We start from the raw sequence: 21,083 nt of genomic DNA, 5'->3' as shown, positions 1-21,083 counted from the left end.
CTGTTTATTTATTCCAGTGTATTATTGATGTCAGTTACTATATTCTTCATTTGTGACTGATTCTTTTTCATGGTTTCTGTTCTTTTTCATGCTATTGTAGTTCTCACTAAGTCTTTTTAGCATCCTTATAACCATTACTTCGAACTCAATATTTGATAAATTGCTTCTCTCCACTGTATTTAGCTGTTTTTCTGGAGAGTCTTCCTGTTCTTTCATGTAGGACTTTTTTTTTTGTCTCCCTATTTTGGCTTCCTTTTTGTGTTTGTTCCTATGTATTAGGTAGGTCTATTATGACTCCCGGTCTTTGTGGGGTGGCCTCATGTAGTAAATGTCCTGTGGGATCTAGTGGCACATTCTCTTTGATCACTTGAGCTAGGATGTTCCTTGTGTGAGTGATGTGGGCTGTTCTGTTGTGACTGAGTCTTGATTGCTATTTACCTATTTGTGCATGAGACCAACCCTCAAGCTGGCTGAATGTGAGGCTCAACACTGAGTGTAATGTGCAAGCTGCTGTGTAAATACTTACCACATAAAGTAGAATTCACCTCAGAGGGCTTTGTGCCTCCCAAGATCTCCATTTGGATATGTTGCTTGTGAAGCTTATTGGATCCTGCTCTGATGTTTTCTGAAGCTGGCCTCATGGTGTGTTAGTTTTGGGCCTCTTGGAAGGGACCCTGGAGCAGACCAATGTCAGACACTATCTGTGCCTAGCCCTTGGCAATCTGTCTGGAGTTACAAGTGGTGCACAGTTTGTGGCTGCCTCTGCTGGGTTTGGGTGCTTGTGGGAAGACCATGCTGTGCACCAAGGCTGGCTTTTTCCAGCTCCAAACACAGGAGCATGTCAAAGAAAGTCCCAAGTCACCCTAAGATCTACATCCACCTGCTGGCTGCCTGTTAGGTTCAGTCACTAACAGAACCTCTGTAGTTGGGTGGATAGGGCTAGTGGATCTCCCATGGGGGGGTGCTGGTCAAGCTTCAGGGAAGGTGGTAGGTGTGCTTCCCATCCCAGAGCCATAGGACTCTGTCCTGAATTTTGTCCTGACTTTGTCAGGGTGGAGCCAGTAGGGGTCAGGCAGGTAGGGCATCTGAGGCCCAGATGTTGGTGCTGCCAGAACCCAAGAAGATGGTTCTGTCAGATCTCTCACGAAGGGGAAGCACCAGTCAGGATCACAGGAAAGTGGAGGGAATGGCCCCACCTCAAAACCAGACAACTCAGTCACTGACAGCCCCTGAGTCTGCCCAGACCTCTACACCCAAGCCAAGGCAGCTGACTCCTCATCAGGGCTTAAGCTTTGCAAGGTGAGGTGAGAGGCATCCAGAGGGTGGGAAAATTGCTTTCCCCCAGATTACTGCTGCTTGGAGGGTCATTCTCCACCCAAGAAACATGGCACCTACAGTATGGAAGAGGGCCTCAGCAGAGGGATCCTAGCAGCTGTCCCCTCATCTCCCTTCCTAGAACCACAAACCCCAGACTCTCCTCATACAAATCTAGTCTTCTCCACCAGAGCCCAGGGTGAGTGACTACAAACAAAATGTTGTGCATTGGCCCTTTAAGAGGGTGTCTGTATCTGTAGAAAACTCCATCTCTCCCTAAGGGACAGAATCTCTCCTGATTTTCACAACCAGATATTATGTGGGCCCCTCCTCCTGGCTATGGCCCCATAGTTCTCAGGGGAAACCCCCACTGCTGAAATATCTCTCCCCAACATCAGCTGCTGCTGTGGGAGTGGGGCCAGCCCTTTTCACAGCTTTTTCCTTTCTACTAGTCTCAATGTGACTTCTTTTGTAAATCCTTGACTATAAAATTGCACTTCAGTTAGACTTCAGTTGGTTGGATATTCAGGGTGATTGTTCCTTAATTTAGGAACAATCCGGTCTAGTCCTGGGAGGGGGTAAATATAGCTTCCACCTACTTGCTGCCATGTTGAAAAACCTGTAGCATAATTTCTAATATTCCAGAATTATATATTTTTATTTATCCAAGTGAAAGTCCAGAAGTACAGGAAGTGGGTGTGAACCAACTCTCATAGATACAGAGGGCAAGGAGTTTGAGCCCCTTGCAGAGACTGAGTGTTGTCCAAGTTCATATCCCAGGAGAACACAGTGGTACTGTGTGGCTGCAGCTCAGGGAGAGGTAGAAGAAGAGGCCGGAACAGATGAACTGAGATAGATCCTCAGAGCCTGGACCACAGTCTTTGGTGTTGCAACTGTGTAGACGATGGGGACACACTGAAAGTTTTTTATTATTCTGGTAAAAATTACATAAAATTTACCCTTTTATTATTTTTACTTGTATAGTTTAATGACATTGAGCACATTCACACTGAATGCAACCCACACCACCATCCATCTCTGGAACTTATTCATCTTCCCAAAGTGAAACTCTGTCTCTATTAAGCACTAACTCCCTATTCTCTTCTCCCCAACCCCTGGCAACTTCCATTCTGCTTTCTGACTCATGAATTTGACTACCCTAGTTGCCTCATATAAGTGACATCAAACAGTATTTGTCTTTTGTGACTGGCTTACTTTACTTCATATAATGTCCTCAAGTCTCATCCATGCTGTAGCAATGTCAGAATTTCCTGAATAATATTTCATTGTAGGTATAGACCACATTTTGTTTATCCACTCTTTTGTCAATGGACACTTGTGTTGTTTTTACATTTTGGCTGTCAAGAATAACACTGCTATGGACATGGGCATACAAAGTATCTGTTTGAATGGAATGGTTTTGAGTAAACTCCTGGTTAGACCAGCTTTTTCCTTTAGAAAGATCCTCTAGTAGTGCAGAAAATGATGATGATGATGACGACAATAAGTAACATTTAATAGGTACTTAATAAGTGCCAGTACTGTCCCAAGAACTTGACCTATATTGATTCCTATAATCCTCACCCCACCCTCACACTTAATTTTCTGAGGTAGATGCTCTTATGGTCTCCATTTTATGTATGAACAAATGGAGAGCAGTTAAAGAACCTCCCCAAAGTTGCACAGACAGCTGAAGACATAGTGTAATTGGACCCAGAAAGTATGCCTGCAGTGCCTACCCACTCATACTGCACCCCTTTACCTCTGACTATAGAGTGGGAAAGACAAGCTATGCAATGGAGACCATTTGCAGGGCAGCTGGAAAATCCGGGCAGGGGCTGATGAGAGCTGTGAGGTGAACTCAGGAAGCAGTAAAGGATGAACATGAGGGAAGAAATTGGAGGGGGTGGGTAAATAAGCTCCACAGAGTGAGTGACCATAGAGGTGAAGACGGTGAAGGAGTGTGAAGTGATGAACAGCTTTTGAACTTGATATTGAAGAGTGGTGCCATTCACTAGGAGAACATGGGTAAATCAGAAGGTTAAAGGGAAAATAATGCTTTTATTTGGTATCTGCTGAATCTGAGTCACCTGTAGGACATTCATATAGAGGTATCCAATAGGCAGTCCAATTCCATTCAATTTGAGGCACATATTGGGAAGTCATTAGCTTGTCCATGGATCATGTGTATCAAATGAAAGGAAGGTGGAAACTGAAACCAAGGGACTGGGGAGCCACAAAGCCAGGGCAGAGGGCACCCCTTTGACATGACAGCATGGAGAGGGGGGATGAGTCTCATTGTGTTGCCCCATGTGCCATTTAACACCATGTTCCTGTTTGGGGCAACAGCAATGATTGGGGGCTGGGTTAAAAAGAGGAGTCAGCAGACACTTGGAGAGGAGTGCCAGAAGGTTAGGACATGGAAGAAGAAGCAAGGCAGGAGACAGTTTCTGGAAGGATGGTGTCGAATGCCTCACAGAGATTGGAAAAGCTGGGGGGGGGGGTGTGGCACCTGAAGGATATCCACTGACTTTTGCATCTTGTAAAGAGCCATTCCATAGAAGCAGGAGTCAGGTTGCCTCACACTGAGGCATGACAGAGAGGTGCAGAGTGAACATGGGACAGAGTATGGAGAAGCACACTGGGAGGAGATGGAACAGAAAGTATCCTGTGGGGCCCAGGGCCTTTGGTAGGCCAGTGGAAAATGCAGAATACATTCACCACCAAGCACAAGGAACTGGTGCTGAGGGCAACCAGGCCAGCCATCAGCACCAGGCCTGGGAGGTCTGGGAATGTGACAGTGAGATGTAGGGAAGAAGCATGAGCCTTCAGTGGTAAGACACACTGAGACAGAAGAGCCAAGAAGCATGGCCTTGCATCCACTGGGCAGAGACAGTGGGGAAGCTGGAGCTTTGTGAAGTGAAAATGCTCTGTGCTAATGTAGACACAGTGAAGCTGGTACACTCACACCTTGGAAATAATAGCAAATTGCTTTTGGAAGTCATTTGACAATAGGTATAAAGTCATAGTTCATGCCCATTGATTTAGTGGAGTTAGTTCTGGGGATTTACCTTCAGGATAAATGAATGAAAAAGCATGCATACATACCATGTGCTTGTGGCACATTATTTACAATATTATTTTTAAATGCACATGTGGCTAATGGTATGGAAACTAGTTAAGTAAATTATGGAACGTTTGTTCAGTGGATGGGATAATATGAGGCCATTAAAATTATAATTATGAACCTTATAGCTACACAGAAAACTGATTATGATAGTGCATAAATATTTTCAAATTGTACACACACTCTAATTACAATGATGTGAAACATGCTTTTCCATAAAAATATACTACAATAGAATTCCTAAAAATGACACTAGCTATTGGTTGGGGTAAATGGTAAGATTATGAGTAACTTTTTTCTTTCTCCATTTGTAAAACTCCTTTTGATTCCTGACAGTGCCATTCTGATTAGAACAACAAACAAGCAGACGTATATATTACTAATTATTGTCCTACTGTAAAAAGAACATAATGAATTTTTCCCTTGGTGCTGAAGTCCATTAAGATGGATTTTATGTGATGCAGTGATTCCACCGGAAGTCCCTCCCATATGATGTGGACATTGAGTGTTGACAGTACTGGGTGCCTCCTCCTGGCCAGTGTCTCCCACACTGCAGCTCTCCTTCCCTGGGCACATCCCCAGCAGAGCCCAGCAGCACACCCTCATTCGACCTCACAGCCTTCTCATCCAAGCCTCAGCATGGAACACGGTCCTGAACGTACTGTATGTGAGTCTATCTCTTAATATTTGTCATCTTCTATTTTGAGTTAAATTCTCTTTTTTCAGATAATAACATTTAGGGAGTTTATTATTGGTTGTCAAACAAAATACTCTCATGGCTGAAAGCTTTTCTGTAAAAAAGAAAGAAAAGGGTTTTTTGAGCCGTATGCTAGCCAGAGAAGGGGCAGGTTCTGGGGCGTGCAGCCTAAAACCCTGGCAGCAGGGCTAATGGAGAAGACATGTCTTCTGTTCTGGGGCTGATGGGCTCTTTTAAGGATACCGTTTGGGGACAAAAGAAGTAAGCCATTTTGAAAGAAATTACACGGGTTTAGATACAGGAGTGGAAGGAGAAGGGGTGCTAGTTCTGGGATAGGTGCAGGGTCTGTGAGGAAGAAGGGTCTGCTCCTTTGGAGTGGTTGTGAGCAACAGTCCAGAAAGTTCATTTGTAACCAGGAAGTGGAGGCACCTGGTGGTTGGTGGCACCTGGGTATTCTCTTTAGTTAATTGCAAAAATAACCTCCATAAAGCTGATTCAAAGTTCTGGACTACACTCAGAAATGTGAGTGGTCTTGATCGTTCTGCCCTGCAGTTGTTAACTGATTAACCCCTCTTGTCTCTTCCTTTCACCCTCTGGCCTGCCATAATTTTATTTAGAGCGTTTTGGAATTTTTTCATGGTTAGGGTTCACAACAATGATATAAGTGCCCATTCTGAAATGGTAACAAGAAGTCAGATGATATCCAATCTATATTGGGGGCAGAGCAGCTTGAGATATAAGCCGTAGATACTGTACTTTTGTTTGCAAGAATTTCCCTTCATTACAGGAAGCTGTTGCTAAGTAAGGGTGTATTACAACTTTGGTTTCTAGTCTCAGAAAATTTACCTTTGATTAAAAAGAACCAATTTAACATGGAAGATAATGGATAATAAGTTGAAATGTACATTAAAAAAATAAATTGGAATTCAGAGATTTGCTCCAATAGATTAATTTAAAGGTATAGTCAACACACCAGGTGTTTTCAAGATGTATCATAATGTACAGAAATCACCTAGACTGAATCCAGGAAAGGGGCAGGGATCTTACCCCCTTCAGCCTTTTTGGTATTTAGTTGCTGATTCGGTTGTAAACTGCTCCATCTTGTGGTTAAACAGAAAATTAGTAACTAGAAATCTGGATGCTCTTATTTTCACAGCAAAAACATTGTATTCTCTCCTCTGTTATAAAAAATTATGAATGAGTTTTAAGCAATTCAAGCCACAAATCAAAGAAGAAAGTAAAAAATTATCAATAATTTCATTGTCTAGAGAGATCTATGTATACATAAATTTTAAAAGGCAAACATAGGCACATCTTACATGCATTTCTTTTATATAAAAGAAATAGTTACCATTTGCCTTTTTTCACTTCAAATGAATCACTGTCTCAACACATTGCAGGAGTGAGGGCCACTCAGCTTCACGTTATGTTAGCAGCTTAGAATAGAAGCTCAAAATGTTTTCATAGAAATTAGGGTAACCACAACCTCCTTGGGCATCGACTTCCTAATCTGTTCAAGGGGGCGGGTGTCAGAGGTGGATGCACACCAGTGGGACCCTGAACTCCGCTACCAGACCTTCCTGCATCCGTGGTCTTATGCTGTTGCACATTTTATGTGGCCTCCCTGGGGAAGCATTTGGTTTGCAGTTTGATTAGATGTTCCCTAAGTTCTCCACTTGAGACAGTCTGATTCGGTTCTGGTCCTGAGAACTCTTCAAAAACCCTGTCAGTGTTTTTCTAAGTGTGGTTCTGGACCAGCCAACACTGACTGTGGGCTGCTAGGCTATGAGCATCCTCAAGCCTCCTCCCAGACCTCCGGAGACAGAAACTCAGCGGGTGGGCCCCTGGCTGTCACACTGGCTGTCACCTTGAACAAGCTTTCCAGGTGACTAAGTTTGAGAATCACTGAGCTAGAACATGAATAAAAACATTCCATTCTTTCTTACCCACTTATCTTTTGCCTTCACATGATTAATTTCCAAGATTTTACCTCCACTCAGGATTAGACAGTTATAGTTCAACTGATCACAAAGATAGGTTTTAATATCAGTGGATCAGGCAGTTATGGGCAATCTTGTTAAATTAACAGGATGGGGTCACATGAACTTAAGATAAATCAAGAATGGCCTGATTTGGAGCTTGGCTTTCAGAACCTGGTGTCAGACCCCTTTCTCTGCTTCCACTGCCAGCACCCCAGCCCCAGCCACCCCCACCGGTCACCTGACTCCCTGTAGAAGCCTTGTATCTAGCCTCCCTGCATTCCCCAACTGCCTCCGCTACCTCGTGCAGTTGCTCCTCACACCCTGTGTTGTACCAAACTGCTCCAAACACACAGTGACTCCCCTCTCTCCAAAAAATCCTACTGTCTTAAATAACTTAAATAGGTGCTGCTACCATCTCTCTGACTACTTCCTGATACTCCGCCCCCCCACTCCGCACACTTTCTCTCTGCTGTTGTTATCGAACAGAGGTCAGGGGGGACAATATTTGGCCCACCCAGGGATGCCAAAATAAAAAACTGCTACAGAACAACAGGGGCCCCCCCAAGGACAGTATACTAATACCTGCTGGGTTCGTCTGTCCGCTGCCAATTGGAAAGACATCTCTCAATGCCAGAGATCTATGAAAAGGAAACAAAATGTTTATTTAATGCTATGCAGGCCTAATGCCTACATTAAAATATCAAAGTCCTTTAGGGTATACACCTGCACCCACACAGCGCTCCCTTCTCCCACTGTCCCAACTCCAGGTACCGTAAATCAAGAAAGGAGCACACATCCGTTTTTCTAGGCCACTGGTATCGTCAGCTGTGTTGACCATCCAGTCAGGATCTCCAAGTTAATCCAAAGTACTGTGGTACCCTCCCATGGTCCACTGGCAAGAGTTCTTTGTACCCAGTTCCAGTCAAAGTCTCTCCTGCTTTCCAGGCCACTCGGCCAAAGGGGGCACCCCAAAGCCGCGTGGGCCTCTTCTACCAAAGCTGCAGGGGTTCGCGCTCAACCAAAAGCATGTGTCTTTCTTCTTCACCTGGCTGCAGGGATCTCCATTCTGGCAAAGCTGCATGGTTTTTCCTTTCACCTGGGAAAGGGGGGGGTCTGCACTCCGCCAAAACCACAATTCTCTCTCACTTCGCCAAGAGGGGATCCTTACTCTGCTGAAACTGCATGGCTCTCCCTCAATGGCTGCCATGTCTGGGTTTAAATCCCCACGCCAATCTTCCTCTGTGCCCCTAATCCAACTCCTCCCACAATTGGTTACACCTGCCAGTATTTCTGTATTATTACAAGTTTACTGGGCTGCCATCATTAGTCTGGGCAGGTATGGCCCCATGGCATGGAGCCAATCAACTCCAAGCTCTCACGCAGGCACTGCAACTCGGGGGAACTGCCCCCTAGTTATGTCTTGGGTGGAAGTCACTTCCATCCCCCTGGCTCAGACCATGGCCACAGCTTTTTAACATATCTATGAAACCAGTTAAAGGTTATAGATATGTTAAATGACCATTCCAGAGGTTAGCTGCAAAACTGTTGCTATGCAAAGCAGCTCTCAATGGCCCTGCTCCATCTGTCCCTTCTTCCTAGGGGGCAGGTGGTAAGGACATCTTAATATTTTATGGACACCCTGAGCTCTGGACCCCATCCCAAATCCTTTTCTGGGGGCCCCCACCTGGCTGCACCCTGTTACACTGTAACCACACCTGCCTCCTCCTCTTCTTGGTCCCACCTTGGGGCCTTTGCATTAGTTCATCCCTTTGCCCAAGGCCCTCTGGCTAAGAGCACTTGTTGCCTGCTCTCTCACTGCCTTCATGTCTCTGCTTAAATGAACCTCCATGACCTGCCTATTTGAGTTGTAGCCTCTCAGCCCACTCTTCCCTTCCTCATTCCACCCCCCCTTCCCTACTTCATGACACGTTCCATGTTTAATGCCAGGGAGACTTGTTCCTCTGCTGAAATATGAACCCAGTGAGATCTAGGATTTTCTCACTGCTTACTGGAACATCCTCACACAGTTAACCAGGCTTCAGGTAGTAGTGATCATGTAGCTAAGTTGGTTAGAGCATTGTCATGATATGCTTAGGTTTTAAGTTCAATCCCTGGTCAAGACACAGGAAATCAACTAGTGAATGCATCAATAAGTGGAACAACATATTGATCTCTCTCTCAAATCAATAACTAAAAATTAAAGAAAAAACAAAGTACTTGTTGGATGAATAAAAGAGCATAGGGGAAGCACTGAGTGGAATCTGTCCTCACTCAGGGTGGGTGTCAGCCTGTGGAAGGTATGACTGCACTGGACTAGGGACAAGAAATGCTATTGTTATAGAACAGAGGTCCAAGGGGGGCAATATTCGGCCCACCCAGGAATGCCAAAAACTGTTACTGAACCCACACATACCCATACTTGGCCAAGGGGGTTATGATATACTATTACCTAAAGGACCCCCTACTGGGCTCAGTTGTCTGCTCCCAGATAGGAAAGACGTCTCTCAATGCCAGAGGTTTGTGAAAAGGAAAGGAGGCAATGTTTATTTAAAGCCATACAGACTTAAAGTAGTGACCCAATGTCCCCATTAAAATATCAAAGTACTTTAGGATACCCACAGATGCCCACAGCACTTCCTTCTCCCCCTGCCCTAATTCAGGGTACCGTATCTCAGGAAAAGAAACACATGTACGTGTTTCAGGTTGCTGGCACTGTCAGCTGTGTCACCGTCCAGGCAGGATCTCTAATTACTCCAAAGTCATGTGGCACCTTCTCAAGGTCCACTGGCAGAGTTCTTTCACCCTTTTTCCAGGCCAAGTCTCTCCTGCTTCCCAGGCCCTGCAGCCAAAGGGAGCACCCCAAAGCTGTGTGGTCCTCTTTTACCAGAGCTGCAGGGGTCCCTACTCTGGCCAAAACTGCATGGTTCTTCTCTCCACCAGAGCTGCAGGGTTCTGCACTCTGGCCAAACTGTGTGGTTTCCTCTTCACCTAAGCTGTGGGGAGTGGGGGTGGTCGCCACTTTGGCCAAAAGCCAAGTGGCAGTTCTCTGCTAAAGCCTCATGGTGACTCTCTCTACCCCAGCTGTGGGGGTCCCCACTCTGCCCGAAGTGTAGCTTTCTCTCACCTAAGCTGCAGAGATCTGCCCTAGGGTGGAGCCATGTGGATCTCTCTCAATGCCTGCCAAGTGTGGGTTTAAATCCCCACACCAATCTTCCTCTGTATCCCCATTTCCAACTCCTACAATCAGCCATACTTTCCAGCACTCCCATATCTTTCCAAGTTTACAAGGCTGCCATTGTGAGTCTGGGCAGGTGTGGCCCCATGTCATGGAGCCGATCATCTCCCAACTGTCACGCAGGTGCTGCAACCTGGGGGACCTGCCCCCAGTTACATCTTGGGGAGGAAGTCCCTTCCATCTCCCTGGCTCAGAGCATGGCCACAGCTATTTAACATATCTATGCAACCAATTAAAGGTTATAGATATGTTAAATCACCATGCCAGAGGTTAGCTGCAAAGCTGTTGCTATACAAGACAGCTCTCAATGGCCCTGCTCTATTTTTCCCTTCCCCCAACTCACACCTGTGTTGGGGGGAGGAGGGAGGACATCCTATATATATTTCCAATATTTCCTGGACACCCTGAATTCTGGACCCCATTCCAAGTCCCCATTTGGGGCCCTCCTCTTGGCTGCACCCTATAACACTATGTGGCCTCAGTTGGGGCAGTTATCTCAGATCCAACAGCCAGCCCTGCGTGGACTGAAAGCCTCCCAGTGCAGAGCTACTGGCAGTCGCCACACCAAGTCCATTCATCTGTGAGCCAGGCTACAGACTTAGCTGAGAGGGGCTAATAAAGTAATATGTGTGAGGGAAAAACTTTCATTTTTTGTTTTAACATTTACGCATCACAGAATCCCTCTCTGAAAAAAAGTCTTACAGGATAAATCTACTCATAAAGAGTATGTGGTTATATTTACATCTGCTAAAACAGTATGTGACCCTATAAAACACTGAGCTTATTCATTGTTTGAAAGTAAAAACGTATTGACAAAGTGTGGAGTTGAGTAATATACTGCAATCTTTTTAAAAATATATTTTATTGATTATGCCGTTACACTTGTCCCATTTCCCCCCTTCACTCCCCTCCACCCTGCACACTGCCCCCCTACATTTCCCCCCATTTAGTTCATGTCCATGTGTCATAAGTTCTTTAGCTTCTACATTTTCCAAACTACCCTTGCCCTCCCCCTATTTTCTACCTATCGTCTATGCTACTTATTCTCTGTACCTTCTCCCCCCTTCTCCTCCTCCCACCTCCCTGTTGCTAACCCTCCATGTGATCTTCATTTCTATGCTTCTGCTCCTGATCTAGCTGTCTGCTTAGTTTGCTTTTGTTTTAGGTGTGGTTGTTAATAACTATGAGTTTGTTGTCCTTTCACTGTTCACATTTTTATTTTTTTTCTTGGATCAGTCCCTTTAATATTTCATATAATAAGGGCTTAGTGATGATGAATTCCTTGAACTTGACATTATCTGAGAAGCACTTTATCTGCCCTTCCATTCTAAATGAAAGCTTTGCTGGATAGAGCAATCTTGGATGTAGGTCTTTGGATTTCATGACTTGGAATACTTCTTTCCAGCCCTTTCTTGCCTGTAAGGTCTCTTTTGAGAAATCAGCTGACAGTTTTATGGGAACTCCTTTATAGGTAACTGTCCCCTTATCTCTTGCTGCTTCTAGAATTCTCTCCTTCATTTTAATCTTGGCTAATGTAATTATGATGTGCCTTGGTGTGTTCCTTCTTGGGTCCCCCTTCTTTGGGACTCTCTGAGCTTCCTGGATTTCCTGGAAGTCTATTTCCTTTGCCAGATTGGGGAAATTCTTTTATTATTTGTTCATAATAATAAACTCATTATGTTTTCCACTTTTGCTCTTCCTCTTCCCCTTTTGGTACCCCTATAAGTCAGATGTTGGAACATTTAAAGATGTCCTGGAGGTTCCTAAGACTCTCCTCATTTTTTTGAATTCTTGTTTCTTTATTCTTTTTTGTGTGGTTGTTTCTTTCTTCCTTCTGGTCCACTCCACTGATGAGTGTCAGTTTTCTTTCCATCACTCTGGATTCCCTTTGCATTTTGGTTCATTTCACTTAGTGTAGCCATCATTTTTTCATCTAATTTGTGACCAAAATCAACCAGTTCTGTGAGCATCCTGATCATCAGTGTTTTAAACTGTGCACCTGATAGGTTGGCTATCTCTTAGTTGCTTAGAAGTATTGGCTCTGGGGCTTTGATCTGTTCTGCTTGAGCCATAATGTTTTGGTCTGTTTGCACCTGTTATGTATGAGGGGCGGATCCTTAGGTGTTCATCGGGGGGGTCAACCCAGTCACTGGGTTGTGATGCTGTAAGTGGGGCCAGGGTCAGAGAGGGAGCAATTGCGCTTGTTCCGCTCTCTCGGATTTCAGTCCCCTCTTCCGCTTCCCACAAGCAAATTGGGCCCTTCTGGCCTGGTACCTGGGTGGGTGGGCTTGTATATGTTCAAGGACCCTGTGGGTCTCTCCAATGAACTCTCCTGTGATGCTGGGAGCCTCTCCTGGCACCTCGACCCCTGAAAGTTTTTCCATTCGGTGCTTTTAGGCTTTAGAGCCCGTCGCTGGGACCCTGGCTTGTGCAGTCTGTCTCACTGCCCTTTTTTTTGCCTGGTTTATCTGTACACAAATGTGTGTCCTTGGTCTGCCGACCGCCTTGCATTCCTCATCCCCCCCACCCCCGCCCCGGCCCCGCCCTGCACCGGGTTCTGTTAACCACTGCCTCTTTCTGCCAGCCGCTGACTCTTCCCCTCTTACTGGTCTGGATGAATGGTTTGTTGTTGTGGGACTCTGGTACAGTTCAATTTTCTGTCTGTTCTGGTTGTGTTTTTGTTTCTAAATCTTTGTTGTCCTTAAATTTGGTTGTGGGAGGAGGTACAGTATTTTCACCTATGCCTCCATCTTGGCCGGCAAAAATTATAGTAGATTTCAATCTTATATAAATAAAATTATTTACAGAGGATGCGGTCTGCCAATTATGCCAGTGAAGTATAATGTTATACATGTGATTTATAAATGAGTTCCTTTTGTAAGATTTTTAAATTACTTAAAAAAAAAATCTCAAACTTAGAGTATGTCCAAAAAATAGTACAAAAAACCTCTTCTCTCCTAGAATCACTTGAGAGTAAGTTGTCAACATAATGCCTCATCATCCCATAATATTTTGGGTCAACAAGCAAGAACATTCTCTTATGTAAGCACAGTATAATCATTATACCGTATTGTTCAGACTATAATATGCATCTCCCCCTGAAAAATTTGGCAGGAATAATGGTTGTTAATGCTGCTGTTGCATTCCGATTACATTTACATTGGCAAAATATATTATTAAATGTTTTACCACATTTTTTGCTTCAGTTTTTTTCTATTTCCTTTCTCTAAAACCTAGGTGTGTCTTATGATCCCCCAAATAGGGTAGTTAAAATTTAACAGGGCTGCCCTGCCTGGTATGGCTCAGGGGTTGGAGTGTAATCCTGTAACCGAAAGCTTGTGGGTCCAGTTCCTGGTCGGGGCACATAGCTAGGCTGTGGGTTCATCCCGATCTGGGCACAGATGCATGTAACCCCCAGTCCAGAAGTGGACTAGGCACGATACCTGGTCCAGGCACAATCCTCCATCTGGGTGCGTACAGAGGCAACCCATCAATGCTTCTCTCATACTGGTGTTTCTCTCTCCCTTCTTCTCTGTCTCTAAAAAAGCAAGTGGAAATGCTCTCAGGTAAGAATAAAGAATAAATAAAGTTTAATAGGGCTAAGGTATGATGGACCAGTTACAGAATAATGCCATGACACACCATGTTACAAAGACTGCAGCATTATCTTTATTTTTGTTATTATTATTATTACCAATATAGTTTTATGTTTTGGTACATGTTAATTTGTAACTTCTTTTTTGACTGTTTTTATAAACAAATATTATATTTCAAATATCTTTCTGTTCTGTTAAATTCATATGGTCTACAAAGAGAATGTAAGAAAAAAAGAGAAAAGTCTTTATGGTTGAACCATTGGGAGGTATAAAATTAGCCACACAAGCTCTTCCTTGGCCACTTGACCACAGATATGCCCTAAGAGAAGGCTGTCTGCCTGAGTTGCATTTGGCAAATCAATATACAGTACACAGATCTTTCCCAGAAGTCCCTGCCTCCTGATGCATTTGGAACAGCAGCCTCTGCCAGCACCTCATTCTTCCATTATCCTGATCTCATCCTTTCTGACTGATATAAAAGTAGCAATAATGTTTACTCTGTACATACCTGTATTAGTTTTCTGTGGTTGCTGTGACAAATTACCACCAGCTTCATGGCTGAAAGCGGTGTAAATGTATTACCTTAAAGTGCTGTGGGTCAGAAGTACAACCCGGAAGGTTTAGTCTCACAGGGATAAAATGGTGGTGGGCAGGCTGAGCTCCCTCCTGAGGGTCACTCCACCTTAATAGTAAGGCTAGGGGCTCATTTTGCTGTCTGGATTAAAAAATATGGAATGATATATATTATCCAATGTTTAAATTTTTTAATTTACTTTTTCTAATTTCAAGAAAGTAAATAGATTTATTGAGCCACAGCAAGTTATTGTTACTCTGCTAACTGAGCTCAGGACTTAGGCAGATGGTTTAATCATATCCTAAGACTTTATGGAATGAGTAGTAATAGCCATATACAAGGTATGTTAGAAATAAAAAGTGCCCATCAGTTTATCCCCCAGATAGTCTTGTCTTGTCACTCCTCAGATCCCACTAGGCACTGCATCATGCTCCCTGCACAATACGAGATCTCAGCTTCCATGAAGCTGAGCATATTCCAACTGGCCTCTGAATTCTCCCTTCAGATTCCGCGGGATGCAAGATTTCCGCCAGTAAGCCAGACAGTCTCAGAGAAGCAGTGTGTGGAGACTAGGGTAAGGCACCGGTGGGGGGCTGCCCCTTTGTCCAATGCACCACCCATCTTCCGCTTGGATCCCAAGTGAAGGAAGTGGGCTGGCGGGGAGGGAAGTGAAGGGAGAGAGTTCTGGTATTTTGTGACTGCAAAGTGGAGGTGCCCACAGATGGTGGTATCTCACAGGCAGCTAGGAATACCATGTAGTGATATCTGGGGCTTATACAATAAGTCCTTAAATGTTAATGTCCAAGTAATTCCATTATAATATCGATGCTATAGGAATTTAATTCTTGTTAATATCAGTTATGGTAACATTGGTTTTGTGATATGTCATTTTGCTTCAAGTCGTAGAACCTATTGATGATGTTAAGTGAGGATTTACTGTATTTAGGGAGCTTGTGTATAAAGACCAAAACTAATCCACTAAAATACTTGGTTTTTAAACAAGTATTTTTAAAGATAGGAACAAGAAAATAAGAAATTATGTTGACTATGGAACTCTGAATTTGTCCCATTGTAGCAATCAACTGAATGAAGAGTCCTTCACTCGATGGTGTGTAGAACCCCGAGTCTATGGGTAGACTTCAGGGGTGCTGTGAACCCATCAACATTTTTGTTTGTATATACCGTATTTTTTTAAACTATAAGACACACTTCCCCCGCCCGCACCAAATTTGGGAGAAATAATGGTTGTTGATGCTGCTGTTGAGTTCTGTTTACATTTACATTGGTGAAACATTGTTATTTATGTTATTAAATATTTTACCACATTTTCCCTTCAAAATTTTGTTTCCTGTTTTCCTCTAAAACCTAGGTGCATCTTATGGCCTGAAAAATACAATAATATCTATCCAGGGCAAGAGTCCCTTGCTTTCGTCTGATTCTATGACACCACCTAATTCTATGGATTAGTAGAGTTTTTCTGTATTTTAAATTCGTATCTTTTTGAAAAAAACAAGCGTTGATGACTGACTGCTTGATGGCCTCTAGCTTGGACAACATTTGTCTGCAAAGATGTCTCTAGAGAAAGCCTCCAACACCTGTGTGTCAGGCTGCAGCTGACTAACCCCTTGTCACAGTCTGTGAGATCAGTCAAGGTGAAGAGAAGCAAGATCAAGGAGAAGCCATAGAGAGAACATCAACAAATTTCAACCAAGGTAAGCCAAGTGACAGGTGAAGAAATAATCGCAGCAGAGTATTCCAAGGCCTAGCGAAATATTGTGGGGTAACTAACTCAGGACGTGGTCCCTCTGCAACATCAGGGAACAAATGGCTGACTGGCCAGCAGCCATAAGGAATGAGGGAAACAGTGTGTATCTGGATGTCCCAGCCCTCTCAAGGGAGCTGTGTCTCAAGGCTCCTGTGTTCATCACAAAAGTGTAGAGTTTTCACATGCCCTGCTGTTCCCTTTACTGTGGCTAATCCCCTCCCCAGCCCTGTAAGTAGCACTGAGGCCAGAGGCGGCATGTGGTTGGCTGCCCTATCCTCTGCCCTTGGGGCACTCCCCTGTAACCTGAATAATAAAGGGCATGTAATCTGCTGGTCCTCCAGGTGTTTTTTTGGAATATCATGAACACAAGTGCAGCCACCTGGCTTGAATTGTGTTGTAGTTGGCATCATGAACAGGATATTCCAGAAAGTACCCCTGTTGATTGCTGAATGACAACATGCTGGATGGGAGAGGCGGGGTTAGGAGAGGGGAAATTTTGGGGTGACTGGGGGCAATCCCAGGGAGATTAGCTGGAGGAATCCTGGGGTGGTCCACTGTTTCAATGTGGAATGAGGTGGCAAGCCAGGATTAGGGGGATGTTCCTAACACTCCCAGAGGACTTGTAGAACTTTTAAAAAAGATTTCTTTAAAGATTTCTTTCTTTCTTTATTTATTTAGAAGGCAAGAGAGGGAAAAAGAGAGGGAAACGTCAATGTGTGGTTGCTTCTTGCACGTCCCCTACTGGGGACCCGGCCTGCAAACCAGGCATGTGCCCTGACTGGGAAGACAATAAAAACGTGAGTGCACTTGCCAATGGAAAAAACTGTTTCTGAAAGTTATGAAATGTATTCATAAATTTGTCAGTCTAAAGAATGCTAATTACTTTTTTCAGTAAAAATTGAATTAAGTTGGGGAAAAATGATTTTGGTTATAAAAGCTGTAAATTATGGCAATATATTTTGAAAGAAATGGAGTTAAAAGTAAACTGTCCTAATTTCTAGATGAGTAAGAGAGGACACTAAAAGGGACTAGGAGAGGTGCAGAGGATCTGTGCAAATTGAAGAAAGATTGTGTAAAGCACAGGCGGCAAACACAAGGCCCCGGGCCGAATCCGGCCCTCCACCTTGTTTCTACCCGGCGGCAGCGCCGAGCTCCTTGCCCCTAGTTAGGGAGCAGTTACATTTACACAGTCCTAAACTTACCTTTGGCCCTTTGAAGGCAACAGCGAGGCTGATGTGGCCCCCGGCGAAAATGAGTTTGACACCCCTGGTGCAGAGGGAGGAAATAGATGAGAAAATCCTGTACTTTTGCTATAAAAATTAGTAATTAAAATGATATGCATAGGCCTTTTGTGTTCAGTTTGTGTGTGTGTGGTCTTTATGTGACATGTCTTTTGTCTCTGTGTCACATGTGGTGCATTTTCTGCCTCCGGATGGCATAACTAGGGTGTGATAATCTACTGGCTTAAAGAAAGTAAGCACATATAAATTAAGCAGGATCTGTGGTCTGGACACATTATTTGATCTCAAAACTGGTTTTAATTAATGCCTTTTAATATTATTAGCATAAAAATGTGTTGTATTTTTAAAAGTTTGTTATATCTTTTGGTTAAGTTTATTTGACAGCCTCCCAGGGTCTAAATTTTAAGAGACTTTTTCTTAACCTAGAAATGGCTTTGAGATATTTCAGTAGGTCCCTGGAATATCTCAAGAATTTGTTCTTTCTCCTTATTAAGAAGAAATTTTGAACTAATTAGGCCTATTTAATATGCTTGAAGTATATGGGAAGCTTTGTCAGATAAATATAAGTATATTCTATTTGTATACATACATTTTTACTAAGGTAGTTGTTCTAAAGATTATATAAAAATCTCCAAGATTCTGCAAAGTTCTGATATAATTTCCCTTGTAATTTTAGTTATCTTAAATTGTTGATGCAAAAGAAGCAAATTCCTTTGCAGTGTCAATTGCATTATGATCAGGTCTATAACCATGTCATTTTAGGCTTTTATAAACAGCCACTGTTTACTCTAATACATTTGCAACAATATATAATGTCTTTGGAGGGGTTCATGAAGAGGACTCTGACTTGTTTTGGATTGTATATTTCTGAGAATGGATTTTTCGATCATACCTTTGAACTATGTAGAGACTGCTGGAGCTCCATAAAGTAAGTGGATTTATCGAGGTGCTTGCAGATGATCAGAGTAACAGAAACTAATTATGGGACACAATAAATTGAAGATAATTGTGAGTTTTATAACTTTTTGTTGAAAAATACTGTTAACTTTTAATTTTTTGTTTTCTAGACATAAGAAAGCCTTTTTTGACACATGGACAAAAAACCAAGGGGGAGGGTGGAAGCAAGGGAGGAAAGTGGGTTTGGAGAGGGTTGGGGGGAGGGGTGGGGAGAAAATACAGACAACTGTAACTGAACAATAAAATAATTTAAATTTAAAAAAAGAAAATATTTTTTCTCTTAAAACTACACTTTCATAAGCAATTTTGAAGCAATTGTATTTTTCTCCCTACCAGATCCCTCTGGAATTTGGAAGTCTTAATTAAGTGTGCTGTTACTCTTTCCATATGTTTGTTTGCATGAATCCAGTAAGAATCTGATTTCTTTATAAAATGTCACATAAAGCCAATTTCCAATTGTGGTTTTATTAACCAAGTCTTTGTCTGGAATGTCATGATTAAAAGAGTCATGCCTGGGCTCTGGGTGTCACCCGAAAACCTAAAGGAATTGAGATTGACTTTTGAAGCCAATAAGAGCCCTTGGAGAAACAGCCGGGTACCTTGCTTGGTCACGTGGTTCATGGCACTCTTTCCAGGTAAGGAGCGAAAGTTGCTTTCCTGTAAGATGGCAAGGAAGGAACCTCAAGACATTTTGGGGACCTCGAGAACTTGAGGGGCTAAAGCTCTACCTAGGAATTCTTTGTACTGTTCCAGCAAAGTAGATTTAAGAAAGCTTGTATGATCAGTTCCTAGTCCTGTTACGTTTCTGCAAATAATCGAGCCAAACTGAAACTAGACTTAATGCAGTAAATAAATTGGTCTTGATTTGGCTCTAATAAAAATGACAGTGATTTTAGAGAAAATACCTTTCAATAAAAGCTATTATATACAATTATGGAAATTAGACTTAATACAGTGAATGTCTGTAAAATTTTATTTAACTATTAACTAGACTGGATCCTGAATTTTTCTAGTTTTCTTTCAAACTAGAATTTTATTTTTCTTTCATCCTTTGCTTTAGAATTATGAGAAGTACTTATGCAGTAGCTGCCATACAGAATTTGCCTGAGTACCTGATGACATCAGCAGAGACATTTAAAGTGCAAAGAGGATCTATCAGATTGTCACTGCTTAATTTCATTTCAGCAAAAGACCTGCGTTTGGAAGTCTTCTCATCTGACATTCTTGCAGACTCAGAAGCTAGTTTTTGATCTGCTGTGTTCATTAACCTTTACATTCTTTCTGTTTTCACACCTGGTTGCTTGTTTACATAGCATAGGCCTCATTTTAGAAGCCCGTCTGCACTGCCACCTCCTGAAACGAGACTCAAAGGTTTGGCTGAATGGACTTGTTGCCAGGACTAGATGGTTGAATTGGATATAACAATCCCATATCAAGATGGTGATACTTCAGGGATTCCATCTAACCCTGCTTTAGAAGAATCAGCCAACAGCCTCTCTGTTCCAGCCTCAGATCCCACTCCCTCGTCTCCCTTAGATCAGGTGGGAAGAGACTTCCATATCCCCACACAAGCAGGGTCCTGGCTTCTTTGTCAGATTCTTAGGACTTGTCTGGTCAGGTAAGATGAGTCATGTCTTCCTTGGCCTTCACTTTATTCTGTTCTTCTGGAGGAGTAGTAGCCTGTACTGTATTTGCAGCATATGGATGCAACGTGCCAGGATCACCCAGGGACTCCCTGACCAGGAGGACTAATGCAAAGATTGTAAGGTGGAGGAGCAATGTCAGTGTGGAGTGTCAGGTAACTCAGGACGTGGTCCCTCTGCAACATCAGGGAACAAATGGCTGACTGGCCAGCAGCCATAAGGAATGAGGGAAACAGTCTGTATCTGCATGTCCCAGCCCTCTCAAGGTCCCTGTGTCTCAAGGCTCCTGCGTTTATCACAAAGGTGTAGAGTTTTCACATGCCCCGCTGTTCCCTTTACTGTTGCTACCCCCTCTCCAGCTCTGTAAGTAGCACCAAGGCCAGGGGCTAGGTGCAGTTTCCTGCCCTATCCACTGCCACTGGGGCACTCCCCTGTCACCTGAGTGATAAACAGCATATCCACATCGGCTGGTCCTCCAGGTGGGTTTTTTTGTTTTTTTTTTTTAATATCATGAACACAAGTGCGGCCCCTTGGTTTGGAGCTCCTGCATTACAAATATCAAGTTAGCATTGTTTTCCTGCTGATGCTTTTATCGGAATGCAAGGACCTGATTAAACAAGAGGGCAGGTGGAATGATGTGCCTCTCTAAACACTACCTGTGAGTCAGGGTTCACTTTCTCCTCCAAGCAGTTTTGACTTTGTGTGTCAACACTAGTAAGACCTATTTACCAAAGACCTATCCCTTTCAGAAATCCTGCTAGGTGTATCACATAAGTTTTCTAAGTGATCCACAGAACTCAGCAAAGTAGGGATACTGTCTCCATTTTTCAGACTAGAAAGCAGAGGCTTGGTGAAAGCAGTCATGCTTTCCTGAGCACCTATTATGTGCCAGGCCTCCCAACCTAAGAGCCCTGTGAGATGTGAGCCAGAAGGTTCTCCTGGCCAAGTTTTG

General features: G+C 43.4%; 1 long non-coding RNA gene across 1 annotated transcript; it reads right to left on the bottom strand.

Annotated features, from left to right (window-relative positions):
* Positions 1-1,953: 1,953 nt before the first annotated feature.
* On the bottom strand, positions 1,954-20,615 carry LOC128627322 (uncharacterized). Its single transcript, XR_008391485.1, has 4 exons — positions 18,424-20,615; positions 13,799-13,893; positions 7,703-7,758; positions 1,954-2,207 (listed from the first exon to the last, which is right to left on the bottom strand). It is a non-coding gene; the product is annotated as an uncharacterized LOC128627322 (long non-coding RNA).
* Between the last annotated feature and the right edge of the window lie 468 nt (positions 20,616-21,083).

This window comes from Artibeus jamaicensis, unplaced genomic scaffold, assembly GCF_021234435.1.
Source record: "Artibeus jamaicensis isolate MK-2021 breed Jamaican fruit bat unplaced genomic scaffold, CSHL_Jam_final contig_384, whole genome shotgun sequence".
Lineage (NCBI taxonomy): Eukaryota > Metazoa > Chordata > Mammalia > Chiroptera > Phyllostomidae > Artibeus > Artibeus jamaicensis.
This window is presented reverse-complemented; position numbering and strand designations above follow the sequence as displayed.